This window comes from Jaculus jaculus, chromosome 4 (genome assembly GCF_020740685.1).
Source record: "Jaculus jaculus isolate mJacJac1 chromosome 4, mJacJac1.mat.Y.cur, whole genome shotgun sequence".
Lineage (NCBI taxonomy): Eukaryota > Metazoa > Chordata > Mammalia > Rodentia > Dipodidae > Jaculus > Jaculus jaculus.
Genome location: NC_059105.1, coordinates 22,739,012 through 22,752,357, shown reverse-complemented (window position 1 = coordinate 22,752,357; position 13,346 = coordinate 22,739,012).

The following is a 13,346-nucleotide window of genomic DNA, read 5'->3' as shown; positions in this document are numbered from 1 at the left end:
TACTGACTTTCACTCCAACTTATACACAACTCTAAGCAGTCAATCCTAGGATCCACATATGAGAAAGAACATGCAGCATTTGTTTTGTTGTAGATGGGTTACCTTAGGAAAATATTTTCCTAATCCATCCATTTTCCTCTCTCATAATTTCATTTTTTTCCAACAACGCAGAATAAGGGTTTCTCTGTCCCTGTACCCTTGCCAGCAGTTTCTGCCATATCATTTTTGATGATTGCCATTCTGACTAGAATGAAATGGAATCTCAAAGTAATTTTACTTTTCATTTCCCTGATGGCTAAAGATGCTGACCATTAAAAAAGACGAATTTATTGGCCATTTATGGTAGTTTGAATGAAATGTTCCCTGTAGCCTAGTGTGTTTTGAATATTTGGTCCCCAGGTGGTGACAATTTGGGGGGTGGAGCCTTGCTAGAGGAGATGTGTTGCCCAATTTCCCCTTGCCACAGGTTATTTTGCTCTTTCTGCTCTCTGCCAGCCCTTGTGGTATGACATGGTGCCAAGCTACTGCTCTACCATCCTTTCCCTGCCACAGTGAAGCTTCTCCTTGAGATTTTAAGCCAAAATAAGGTCTTTCGTCACATCAGCTGGTTTTGGTCAGGTGGTTTGTGCCAGGAACACTAAGGTAAGTACAACACCATTTGTAATTCTTCTTTTGACAGCTTTGTTCAATTCCATGGCTCATTTTTTTTATTATTATTATTAACATTTTCCATGATTATAAAATATATCCCATGGTAATTCCCTCCCTCCCCACCCCCACACTTTCCCATTTGAAATTCCATTCTCCATCATATTACCTCCCCATTACAATCATTGTAATTACATATATACAATATCAACCTATTAAGTATCCTCCTCCCTTCCTTTCTCTACCCTCATTTTTTTTTTTTAATTTGGTTGTTTGTGGCTTTTTTATTGCTTAGGTTTTTGTTGAGTTCTTTATATAGTCTAGATATTAATCCTTCATCAGGCGTGTAGCTGGCAAAAGTTTTCTCACGTCCTGTAGGTTGTTCTTGGCTCCGTTGACAGCTCCCTTAGCTAAACCAGTTTCTAGTTTCATGAGGTCCTGTGTCTTCACCCTTGACTGTATTTTCTTGGCTACAGGAAAAGTCTTTCACTGTTCCTACATCTTGAAGAGGTGTCCACTTTTCCTCCAGTTGTTTCAGGGCTTCAGGTATTACATTAAGGACCTTGACATATTTAGAGTTGATATTTTTCTCAATTTTTATTAACATTTTCCATGGTTATAAAAAAAAAATCCCATGGTAATATCCTCCCTCCCCCCGACTTGACCCTTTGAAATTCCATTCTCCATCATGTCCCCTCCCCATCTCAATCATTCTACTTACATATATACAATACCAACCTATTAAGTACCCCCCTCCCCTCCTTTTTCTTCCCTTTATATCTCCTTTTTTAACTTACTGGCCTCTGCTACTGAGTTTTTTCCTTCTCATGCAGAAGCCCAATCATCTGTAGCTAGGATCCACATATGAGGGAGAACATGTGGCGCTTGGCTTTCTGGGCCTGGGATACCTCACTTAGTATAATCCTTTCCAGATCCTTCCATTTTTCTACAAATTTCATAACTTCATTTTTCTTTACCACTGAGTAGAACTCCATTGTATAAATGTGCCATAACTTCATTATTGACTCATCAGTTGAGGGACATCTAGGCTGGTTCCATTTCCAAGCTATTATAAATTGAGCAGCAATAAACATGGTTGAGCACGTACTTCTAAGGAAATGAGATGAGTCCTTAGGATATATGCCTAGGAGTGCTATAGCTGGGTCATATGGTAGATCAATTTTTAGCTGTTTTAGGAACCTCCACACTGATTTCCACAATGGCTGGAACAGATTTCATTTCCACCAACAATGTAGAAGGGTTCCTCTTTTTCCTCATCCCCACAAACATTTATGATCATTTGTTTTCATGATGGAAGCCAATTTAACAGGAGTGAGATGGAATCTCAATGTCATTTTAATCTGCATTTCCCTGATGACTAGTGACATAGAACATTTTTTAGATGTTTATATGCCATTCATATTTCTTCCTTTGAGAACTCTCTATTTAGCTCCATAGCCCATTTTTTGATTGGCTTGTTTGATTCCTTATTATTTAACTTTTTTCTTTGTATATCCTAGATATTAATCCCCTATCAGATATATAGCTGGCGAAGATTTTTTCCCATTATGTAGATTGCCTCTTTGCTTTATTCACAGTGTCCTTTGCAAAATCCTTTTAATTTCATGAAAACCCAGTGATTAATCTGTGGTTTTATTGCCTGAGCAATTGGGGTTGTGTTCAGAAAGTCATTTCTAAGACCAATATATTGAAGGGTTTCCCTTGCTTTTTCCTCTAGCAGTTTCAGAGTTTCATGTCATCTGCAAATAATGATAACCTGATCTTTTCCTTTCCAATTTGTATCCCTTTCATGTGTGTCTCTTGCCTTATTGCTATGGCTAAGACTTCCAGAACTATATTAAATAAAAGTAGGAACAGTGGACACCCTGGTCTTGTTCCTGATTTTAGTGGAAAAGCTTCCAGTTTTTCCCCATTTATTAACATGTTGGCTGTAGGCTTATCATAAATAGCCTTTATTAAATTGAGATATGTTCCTTCTATGCCCAGTCTCTGTAGGACTTTTATCATGAAGGGATGTTGGATTTTTTCAAATGTTTTCTCTGTGTCTAATGAGATGACCATGTGATTTTTGTCCTTCAATCCATTTATAGAATATATTACATTTATAGATTTGTATATATTGAACCATCCCTGCATCTCTGGGATAAAGCCTACTTGGTCAGGGTGAATGATCTTTCTGATATATTCTTATATGCTGTTTGCCAATATTTTGTTGAGAATTTTTGCATCTATGTTCATGAGGGAGATTGGTCTGTAATTTTCTTTATTTGTTCTGTCTTTGCCTGGTATTGGTATCAGGGTGATACTGGCTTCATAGAAGGAGTTTGGTAGAATTCCTTCTTTTTCTATTTCCTGGAAAAGCTTAAGAAGCAATGGTGTTAGCTCTTTCTTGAAGGTCTGGTAAAATTCAACAGTGAATCCTTCTGGGCCTGGGCTTTTTTTAGATGGGAGATGTTTGATAACTATTCAGATCTCCATGCTTGTTATAGGTCTATTTAAGTGATTAATCTCATCTTGATTTAATTTAGGTAGGTCATATAAATCAAGGAAATCATCCATTTCTTTCAGATTTTCATACTTTGTGGAGTACATGCTTTTATAGTCTGTCCCTCTAAGTTTTTGAATTTCTCTGGCATCTGTTGTGATGTTACCTTTTTCATCTCTAATTTTATTAATTTGTGTCTCTTCTCTCATTCTTTTGGTCAGATTTGCTAAGGGTTTATCAATCTTGTTTATCCAACTCTTCATTTCATTAATTCTTTGGGGGATTTTTTGTTTGTTTGTTTCTATTTCATTAATTTCTGCCCTAATCTTTACTGTTTCTTTCCATCTGCTGATTTTTGGTTTTCCTTGTTCTTCTTTTTCCAAGGCTTTAAGTTGAAGCATTAGGTCGTTTACTTACGACGTTTCTAATTTCTTAATATAGGCACTTAAAGCTATAAATTTACCTCTTAGAATTCCCTTCATTGTGTCTCAGAGATTTTGGTGTGTTGTGTTCTCAGTATCGTTTGACTCTATAAAGTTTTTGATTTCCTTCTTCATTTCTTCTTTCATCCATTTATCACTTAGTAGTGTATTGTTTAGTTTCCATTCTACTGGTGAGATTTTCTACAGAGGTTTTAATTTCATTAACTGTGTTCTTCATTGCTAGTAATTCTGACTGGTTTTTCTTTATTATTTCTATTTCCTTATTTATGTCTTGTATTGACTTCTTTATTTCGTTAAATTGGTGCCCCGTGTCTTCTTTAATTCCTTTGATTTCCTCTTTGATTCCTTTGATTTCTTCTTGACTTCTTCGAACATATTTACAATCATTCTTTTGATATCTTTCTCAGGCATTTCCTCTAACTCATTCTCATTGGAGGTCATTTCTGATGCTTTAATACTTTTTGGTGGATTTATATTGTCTTGAGTTTTGGTGTTTCTTGTGTTATAATGTATGTATTTTTGCATCTTGGATTAAGTTAATGCTTGGATTTTCTAGTTAGCTGGGTATTCTTAGCTGTATTAATTGATCTGATGTTATATATCTTCAGTGTAGGAGATTAAGATGTTAGGTGTGGCTCTTAACACTCTCAGAGTATCTAGAAAAGTGTTCCTAGGGGTTGAGTTTGCCTGCTATGGGAGTATTCAAGTAGGCTGAGTGGAACAAAATACAGGTAGATTCTAAAATTTAACTAAACACTGTACACATTCAATCAAAAACAGCACAGAGTATTTATGCAAGAGTAGGTATTATAACAACCAGATCTTCTATCAAGAAAGAGGTTAAGATTTCTGGACTGTTGAGGGTTCCAGGTCAGCTTGTGACCAAGTGAGACCCTTCACTGGTGCAATCCCAGTTACCTTTTTGGATGTTTTTGGTCTCAGTCAAGTAGGCTTGCTGAGTCACTTGACTGCTGTTCTGTTTTCTTGAGATGGGCGCTGGCTTTTCCTGAGGGGCAAACCAAGCCTGGCAACTGTGGGCCTGCAGATTGGCACCACCACTGCTGGAACTGCCGCTGCTGCTGCTGAAGCTGCCGCTGCTGGTTCTGCAGCTGCTGGAGCCACTGTTGCCGGTGCCGGAGCTGCTGCTGTTGCTGCCGGATCCGAGGCTTCCACTGCAGCTTTCGCTGCCAGAGCTGGAGCTAGAGCCGGAGCCACTGTTGCTGGAGCTGCTTCAGCCTGCCTGTGTAGGTTCTGGATGCTCTGGATCTCTCCTATTTCTCTGCTGCCATTTTAATTTCTTATACACCTCACGTTTTAACAAAAGTGTATATTTTGCTAGGTTTTCTTTGGTTTTTCTACTAGGCTGCTTTGGCATGGTTTCTATGCCACCATCTTAACCAGAAGTCCTAGAGTTGATTTTGATGCATGGTGGGAATGAAGATCTAGAGTCATTCTTCTTCACGTCGATATCCAGTGTTCCCAGCATCACTTATTGAAAATGTTGTCTTTTCTTTAATGTGAGCTTTTGGCCTCTTTGTCTAAAATCAGATGGCTATAGTTATATGGTATGGTAAATTGAATACATGTCCCCCATAGACTCAGGTATTTTATTAAATATTTTTATTTATTTATTTATTTGAGAAAGAGAGGGAGAAAGAAGTACAGAGAGAGAGGTTGATAGAGAATGGGAGCACCAGGACCTCCAGCTACTGCAAACAAACTCCAGACACATGTGCCATTTTCTGTATCTGGCTTTCATGGGTCCTGGGGAATTGAATATAGGCCCTTTGGCTTTGCCAGCAAGTGCCTTAGCCACTGAGCCATTTCTCCAGCCCAGGTATTTTCATTATGACTTGTAATTTGGATCTCCAGCTGCCTGGATGGAGGAGGTGCCACTGGGGTCTGGATTCTGGGGTCCATCCCTGAGCTATCTCTAGGGCCTGATCTTTATTGCAGTCCAAAGGTCTGCAGAGAGGTTTGTGCTCTGCTGCTCTGCCTGGGTCCCAGCTGGTTGCTTTTGGTGTCTGCTGCCTGCTGGTGGTTTACTTTCTGCTTGGATGTGTGGAAGCAGCTTCTTCCACCACTGATGGAACTTCCCCCTGGGTCTGAAAGCCTGAAATATGCCCATTCCCCTCATAAGCTGTGTCTGGTTTGGATGCTCTTCCCAGAAATGTGAAGCTGTCTACTACACATGGATTTATACCTGGATCTTCAGGTTTTTTTCCCATTGACCCACAGGTCTGTCTCTACAGAGCTGTTTTTATTACTATGGCTCTGTAGCATTACATAAAATCAGGCATTGTAACACCTCCAGCAGCATTCTTTTTGCTATCCAGGGTCTTTTGTGCCTCCATATGTATCTTAAGGTTGATTTCACTATTTCTGTGAAGAATGGTGCTGGAAACTTGATTGGGATTGTGTTGAATCTGTATAATGCTTTTGGTAGGATTTCCATTTTCACAATATTAACTCCTCCAATCTATGAGCATGGAAGATCTTTCCATCTTCTGGTGTCTTCCTCAATTTCTCCATCAGTGTTTCACAATTTTCATAGTCAAAGGTTTTCACTTCCTTGGTCAGGAATACTCCAAAATATTTAAGTTTTTGTAGCTATTTTGAGTGGGACTATTTACTCAATTTCTTTCTCCATATGTTTGTCATTGATATATAAGAAGGATCCTAATTTTTTGTGTTGGTTTTGTATTCTGCTACTTTGCTGAAAGTGTTCATCAGCTTGAAAAGTTTTCTGGAGAAGTCTTTAGGGTCTCTTACATGTAGAATCATACTACCTGCAAATAATGATAATTTTACTTCCTTTTTTCTAATTTATATCTCTTTTATTTCTTTATCTTGCCTTATCAAAGATTTAGCAAAGACTTCAAGTATTATGTCAAAAAGCTGTGTGTTGGGGGGAGCATTGGAACACTTTCTCTAATTCCATACCTCAGTGAGAGTGACTCTAGTTGTTCTCCATTTAGTATAATGTTGTCCATGTGGAAATAATCAACATTAGGGCAGAAATAAAGGAAATATTAAAAAACGAATCAATGAAACAAAGACTTGGCTTTTTATAGTGATTAATAGAATAGACAAACCCTTAGCAAAATTAACCAAAGTAAAGAGAGAAGACCTAGTCAATAAGGTTAGAGGTAAAAAGAAGATCTTACCACAAATGGAAGTAGCACTGAGAGATTTATAAGGAAATACTTCAAAAGCCTTTATTCCACCAAATTATAAAATGTAAAAGAAATAGATGAATTCCTTGACACAAATGACCTACAAAAATTAAACCCAAATGAGATTGGTAATTTAAACAGCTCTATAATAAGCAATGAGAGATGCAATAATTAAAATCTCTGAATCAAAAGAAAAAAACCTTCAGGTTCAATCATACAGGTTCATTGCAGAATTCTAGCAAACTTTTATAGAAGATCAGAAACCACTGTTTCTCAAAATTTCCCATAAAATATAAAAATAAAGCCAGCATTATATGAATAGGAAAATCAGATAGAGACACAACAACAGCAAAAAGACACCATAGACCAAGATTCCTGATGAGTGAAGACAAAAAACTTTTCGGTAAAATAGCTGCAAATGGAATTCAGGAACATATCAAAAAGATCCAGTGCCAACTGATTTACTGAGGAAATGCTGTTCAGGCCAAGGCTCCGCGCTGTGCACGCTGCATGAGGACTTCTGCAGTTCAGACTAGAAGCTGCATCCACACCAACATCCCTCATCACTGCATGAGGGAGCTGGGTCTCACCCCAGCACCCTTCAGCCACTGCATAAGGGCTGCTGGGCAAGGCAGTGTCAGTAACCTGCAGGGCCCCAGTCTTCTCTTGGTGATTACTTTGTGTCCCTGCCAGAACACGCCTCAGTGAAGCTGAGGGAAGGGTACGCAGAAATGTGGGGGTTACAGGACCGAGAGGACAGCATGGCCATGTCCACTGCTCTGGGCTTCTATGGCATCTACCACAGAGTGTCATACAACATAAGAGTGTTCTATAGCATTTGGACTAACTAATGTGTTTCTGCCTCAGGAGCTTTGCTTCTCACATGGTGACTACCTTCTCATTTTCCCAAAGCAGCCTTAGATCTATCTTTAGAAAAGCCTTCTTTGACTCTTTGTGGCAAGTTACCTGACAGAGAAGCAAGTTGAGGGAGGAATGATGGCACTCATGATTTGAAAGGGTACGGTCCATCTTGAAGGAGAGGGGATGGTAGATTCATATAATGCAGAGGAATATGGTGGCATGACTTGCTCACATATCCATGGCAACTAGGAAGCAGAGTCCACCAGCCTGAACTTATAACTGGTTATAAGTTATATATGAGTTATAACTGGTAATCCCCCACCCCCTGCCCAGCAACCCATTCCTTCATGTAGAGTATACTTTCTGAAGATTCCACAACCTTTCAAAACTGTGTTATGAGCTGGAGACAAGTGTTCAGACACATGAGCCTGGGGGGCATTCTTCATACGGAAGGAAACACCAGCAACAGCTTCCATGGTGGTCACCCTGTCATTTTTCTGCTGCCTTCCCAGCATTATCACCATCCAAAGCCATCAGCCAGAGCCTCCAGAAAGAAGGGAGGTGGACATGAAAGAGTCCTCCTGAATTAGTCAGGGTTCTGAAGAGGAACAGAACCAATAGAATGAATTGTATCAAAAAAGGGAATTTATTAGATTAGCTCACAGCAGTTCAACAATAGCACTCTTCAGTCTTGGGAATCCAGGAACTCACTAGCTGCTCAGTCCATGTTGTTGGCGGAAAATTGAGCCTTTTACTTCTAAGCTGAGACCCAAACAAGGACCTCCACTTCCACAACTTCCTTCCAACACTGGACTAGAAGTCCTCACTAACATCCGTAGGAGGAAGAAGGAAGGACAGGCACATTAAGGCTTTAAGGAAGACATAAAGCTGCTCATTAGCAGTTGACAGGTTATTGACACAGAAAATTCTGATGAGTCTACAGAACAGCTTCAAGGACTAAGACATGAATTTGGAAAGGCCACGGAATGTAGAATCAGTGCATCAAAGCCCACTGTACATTTCTATGCCAACAATTAGAAATCAGCATTTTTGGACATCCTTTATATTAGTATTAATACATATAAAATAGATAGGAAGAAATTTTTCATACAAAAAGGGAGATCTATACACTGACAAAAGGCAAACCAGTCATGAGGGAAATTAAGGAAGACCAAAATAAGAGGCAAGTATGCCTTGTTTGTGGCCAGGCATGGTTGGCACTGGCAAGATGGAGACAGGAGGATCCCAGGGACTCACTGGCAAGCTGGTCTGGCCTAATAGGTGAACTCCATGACCCATGAGAGATCCTGTCTCAAAAAGAATAAGTTGATTTTTTTTTTAGTTTATGGAACTTCAAAAGATCTTAAAATAGATAAAAACTATTTTGAAATGGAAAAATATTGGAACACTCACACTTTGTAATTATCTGAGTTATCATAAAGCTATGGTGATGGACTGAGTGTGGTCCTGGCTTTAAAATAGTGCCTAGAATACAGAGCCTAAGAATAGACCCTCACAGGTATACTCAGGAGAGAGCTGCGGGCATAGCTCAGTGGCAGAACACTGAATTGCATTTAAAAAAAATGGCAACTATACTCAAGGGACATTTGACAACACACATAGCAACTAATAAAGTTTAAATACAATTATTAGTCTATGGCAAAATAAACCAAATAGCTACCAACCCCTATGTCTCACCAGTTATCAAAAGCAACTTGGGTCACCCGTGAGACTGAGTATTTCGAAACTACTGGGGGAAAACACAATGGAACAATTTAGGACACTGAAATTTTCAAGGAAACACAAGTCACAAAGCAAAAGAAGACAAGTGGGATTATGTCTACAAAGCATTTACACAGATAGGAAGAACCATCAGAGGGAAGAGCCAACATATGGAATGCATGTAGACTACATATCTTGGCATGGAATGTATGAAGAACTCTTAAAACTCAATAGGAAAAGATCAAATAGCCCAACCCAAATGGGCAATTGAAAGTTGGGTGTGGTGACTCACGCTTTCCCAGCCCAAAGCAGGCCAAGGTAAAGGATCCCTGGGACTTTAAAGTCAGTATGTGCTACAGAGGAAATTCCAGGTCAGCCTGGGCTAGAGGTAGAACCTACCTCAAAACTTTTTGTGTCATTTCTGTCTTTCTTTTGGTCAAATTTGCTAAGGGGTTATTAATCTTGTTTATCCTTTCAAAGAGCCAACTCTTTGTTTCATTGATTCTTTTATTGGTTTTTATTTCATTAATTTCTGCCCTTATCTTTATTATTTCTTCCAAAAAAAAAAGAAAAGGAAAAGCTGATAGACCTAAACAGACATTTCTCAAGAGTCATAGAATTGGCCAACAGGTACATGAGAAAGTGTTGAGTGCCACTAATTGTTATGGCAAAAACAATCAAAACCAAGGAGAGATACAAATGACTATTACCCAAAAGACAAATGGTAACAAGGGCTGGCAGGCATTTGGAAAAGAGGCCACGCTTATACACTATTGGTGGGAAGGTAAATTAGTACAGTCATTGTGGAAGACAGTGTGGCGGTTCCTCAAGAAAATTGAAATGTCACAGCCATAGATCCAGAAAAGCCACCACTGGACAAAAAGCCAAAGGAAATGACATCAGCTTGGAGAAGAGACATCTGCACTCCTACATCTATTTACAGACCTGTTCCCAATAATCAAGAAATGGACACCACCTAAGAGTCCTTCAACTGAGGAATGGACAAAGAAAATGAAGTACACAAGTACAAGAGAGCCCTATAAAGCCATGTCGTATGAGATCCTGACTCTGCAGTAACTCAGATGGAAACTGTGTCAAGTAAAATAAACCAGACTAATACTGCCTGATCTAACGAATACGATCAATACGAAAAAAGTTGATCTAGAGATGAGGAGATGTTATTATAGGTGCTGAGTCACAGTGAAGGAGGAGTCAGGTGCTTTGGCATGCTGCAGAACAGACAGCAGGGAAACCACAGTGGACAGCCATGCACCATAACTACACAACATCCATGCTTGATTTAAACCCAACACGATATGTCCATGTGCCATAGGTTCACAGGACATACCACTGATATAGATACATTTGTGTTTTATGCATGTTAAAAATAATTTTAAATTGCAAAAGAAATCAAATAGCGATCTACACAGTTGAAACTGATGAGAATGTAATTGCCTAGGAGTTCTGTCTATCACCCCCATGACTCCCTGGGGGAGAGGTTACTTGGGAGTGAGCATTCATCATAGTCCAACAAACTGTAACTTTAAGAACTGGGCACATCTGAGTTCATCACAACACTCTTCACCAAGCTAAGTCACGGAACCAGCCTAGGTGTCCTACAACAGAGGAACGACTAGATAAGGACGATGGGGCTTAAATACACAATGGAATTGTTTTCAGCCATAAAGGAACAAATGCATGTTATTTGTAGGAAAACAGATAAAACAGGTAAATTATACTATGCTAATCACTCTGTATCAGAAAGACAAATACCATGTTTTCTTTAATTTATGGTTGCTATATTTTCCCCTAGGTTTTATTTAGTCACATAAAATTACACATATCGTGGTAGTTTGAACCCACGTCCCCCAATCGACTCAGGCATTTTATAAAAGGTTTTAGCTTAGATTTCCAACCAGCTGGCTGGAAGAAGTGTCACTGGGGTGAATCCTGAGGCCCAGCCCAAAGGTGTGTTTGGAGCAGACCTGATTTCCAGCCATAAGGTGTGCGAAGTGCTTGAGCTCTTCCTAGGGCCCCTGCTGCTTGGGGCTACAGCTTCCTGCTTGCTTGCTGCTGGAGCTGGTATGTGGTGGTATCGCTCTGTTTGGATCTGTGAAAGGGGGGCGGCCTCTCCTGCCATTATGAAACTTCCCTGGATCTGTAAGCCTGCAATAAATCCTGTTCCTCCCGTAAACTGTCTGTTTGGAAGTTCATCCTAGCAACATGTGGAGCTGACTACAACATACATGTGATATGAACACAGAAGTGAAACAGACTAGGGAACAAAAAGGACATATGGGAGGGAGAAGGGTGAGAGAAGCAACAAAACACTTATACCTGTGTAAAAATTTTAATATAAGAACAAAAGATATTGTTTTTTGCTTAAAATTTGCCTCAGTATAAAAGCAAGTTAGGTTGGGAAGGTAACTCAGCAGTTAAAGTCATAAGCTTGCAAAGCCTAGCAGCATGGATCCTATTCCCCAGTAGCCACCTTAGTAAAGCCAGATGTATAGAATGGTGCATGCACTTGGAATTTGTTTGTAGTGGCAAGAGGCCCTGCTATGCCCCTAATATTCTCTCTTCCTCTCTCTCTCTTCTCACAAATAAATAAATGAAAACATATGTTTGTATATAGTGATACATCTGTGTTTGCAAGTTTTCATTTCAGCTTTTAGTTTTTAGTTTATTTTCTATTTATTTGACAGAGAGGAAGAGAGAGGGGGATAGAGAGAGAGAGAGAGAGAGAGAGAGAGAGAGAGAGAATGGGTATGCCAGGGCCTCCAGCCACTGCAAATGAGCTTCAGACACATGAGCCACTTTGTGCATCTGGCTAACGTGGGTCTTGGGTAATTGAACCTGGTTCCTTTGGCTTTGCAGGCAAATGCCTTAACTGCTAAGCCATCCCTCCAGCCCTCAAGCTTTTAGTTTTTTTTAAGCAAATGGGAAAAATATCCTCAAAGTTTGGAGTAAAGCTTTCTCTGCTTTCACATCATTGTTAAGTTTTACACAGAAGAGAATGCTGTGTGATCTCAGAGAAGCCAGGAAACTTCTGCTGAGAGGATATATCAAAGCTGCCAGGATCTAATGAGATAGTGAGTGGTCGGGTCAGACCCGAGGCTCATTTTCTCCTAAACTTTGGCAACATTTTAAAGTAAAGTGATTTCACACCTTCAAACTTCAATATATAGATTTTAGCTTCAAAACCAAAAAAAAAAAAAAAAAAAAAATGATTCAGCTCAGAAATATCCAAAGCCTGATGGCCAAGCTGAGGTACCGAGGCTGTCCATCCAATGAATTCAGCTGCCGTGGGTTCCAAGGGTTCAAATTCTATGCCAGGTGTGTGCATGTGGGTGTTTGAAATAGCACTAAGAATACTAAGATACCATCTGAGGTAAACTGAACCAGGTAGACTTTGCTCCCATTTTTCTTTTCATCTTTCTTTTCTTTCTATTTTGAGATCATCATAAATGTACTGAAGCATTTCTAGTAAAGTAAAAGAAGACTTTTTCCCTGAACAGTTTGTGACCTGATGTCTCCTCATCCTTAGGCGTGTATTCCTCTCAAGCAGGGACATTCTCGTTATGACAACAGCCAAAGTGAGCTTGTGAACAGCAATGCCTTCCACCTCAGGGCATCAAGCCCCACACATCATTCCAGTGTTGTCCTTTCTAGAGAAAGACTCTTCAGATTCTCACGCCCACTCATTGTCCAGCTTCTAGCGCTTTCCATCTGGCTTCCTGTTTTGGCCTTTCCTTGTCTTTCATAACCCTGATACACTTACACAAAGTGGGCGGGTCCTGTGCACATGCCTCCACTTGGAATGTGTGTGGCAAGTTGCACATGTGCAGCACACACATCACGGAAGTGAGGGTGTGTTCCAGCAGCACCCGGCTGAGTGTGAACAACGTCGCCGTTCCAATACTGACGTGTTCGCCTTGATCCCTCGAGTGGAAGCTGTCAAGGTCCCCGCCCTCTCTTTCCTCTCCCACG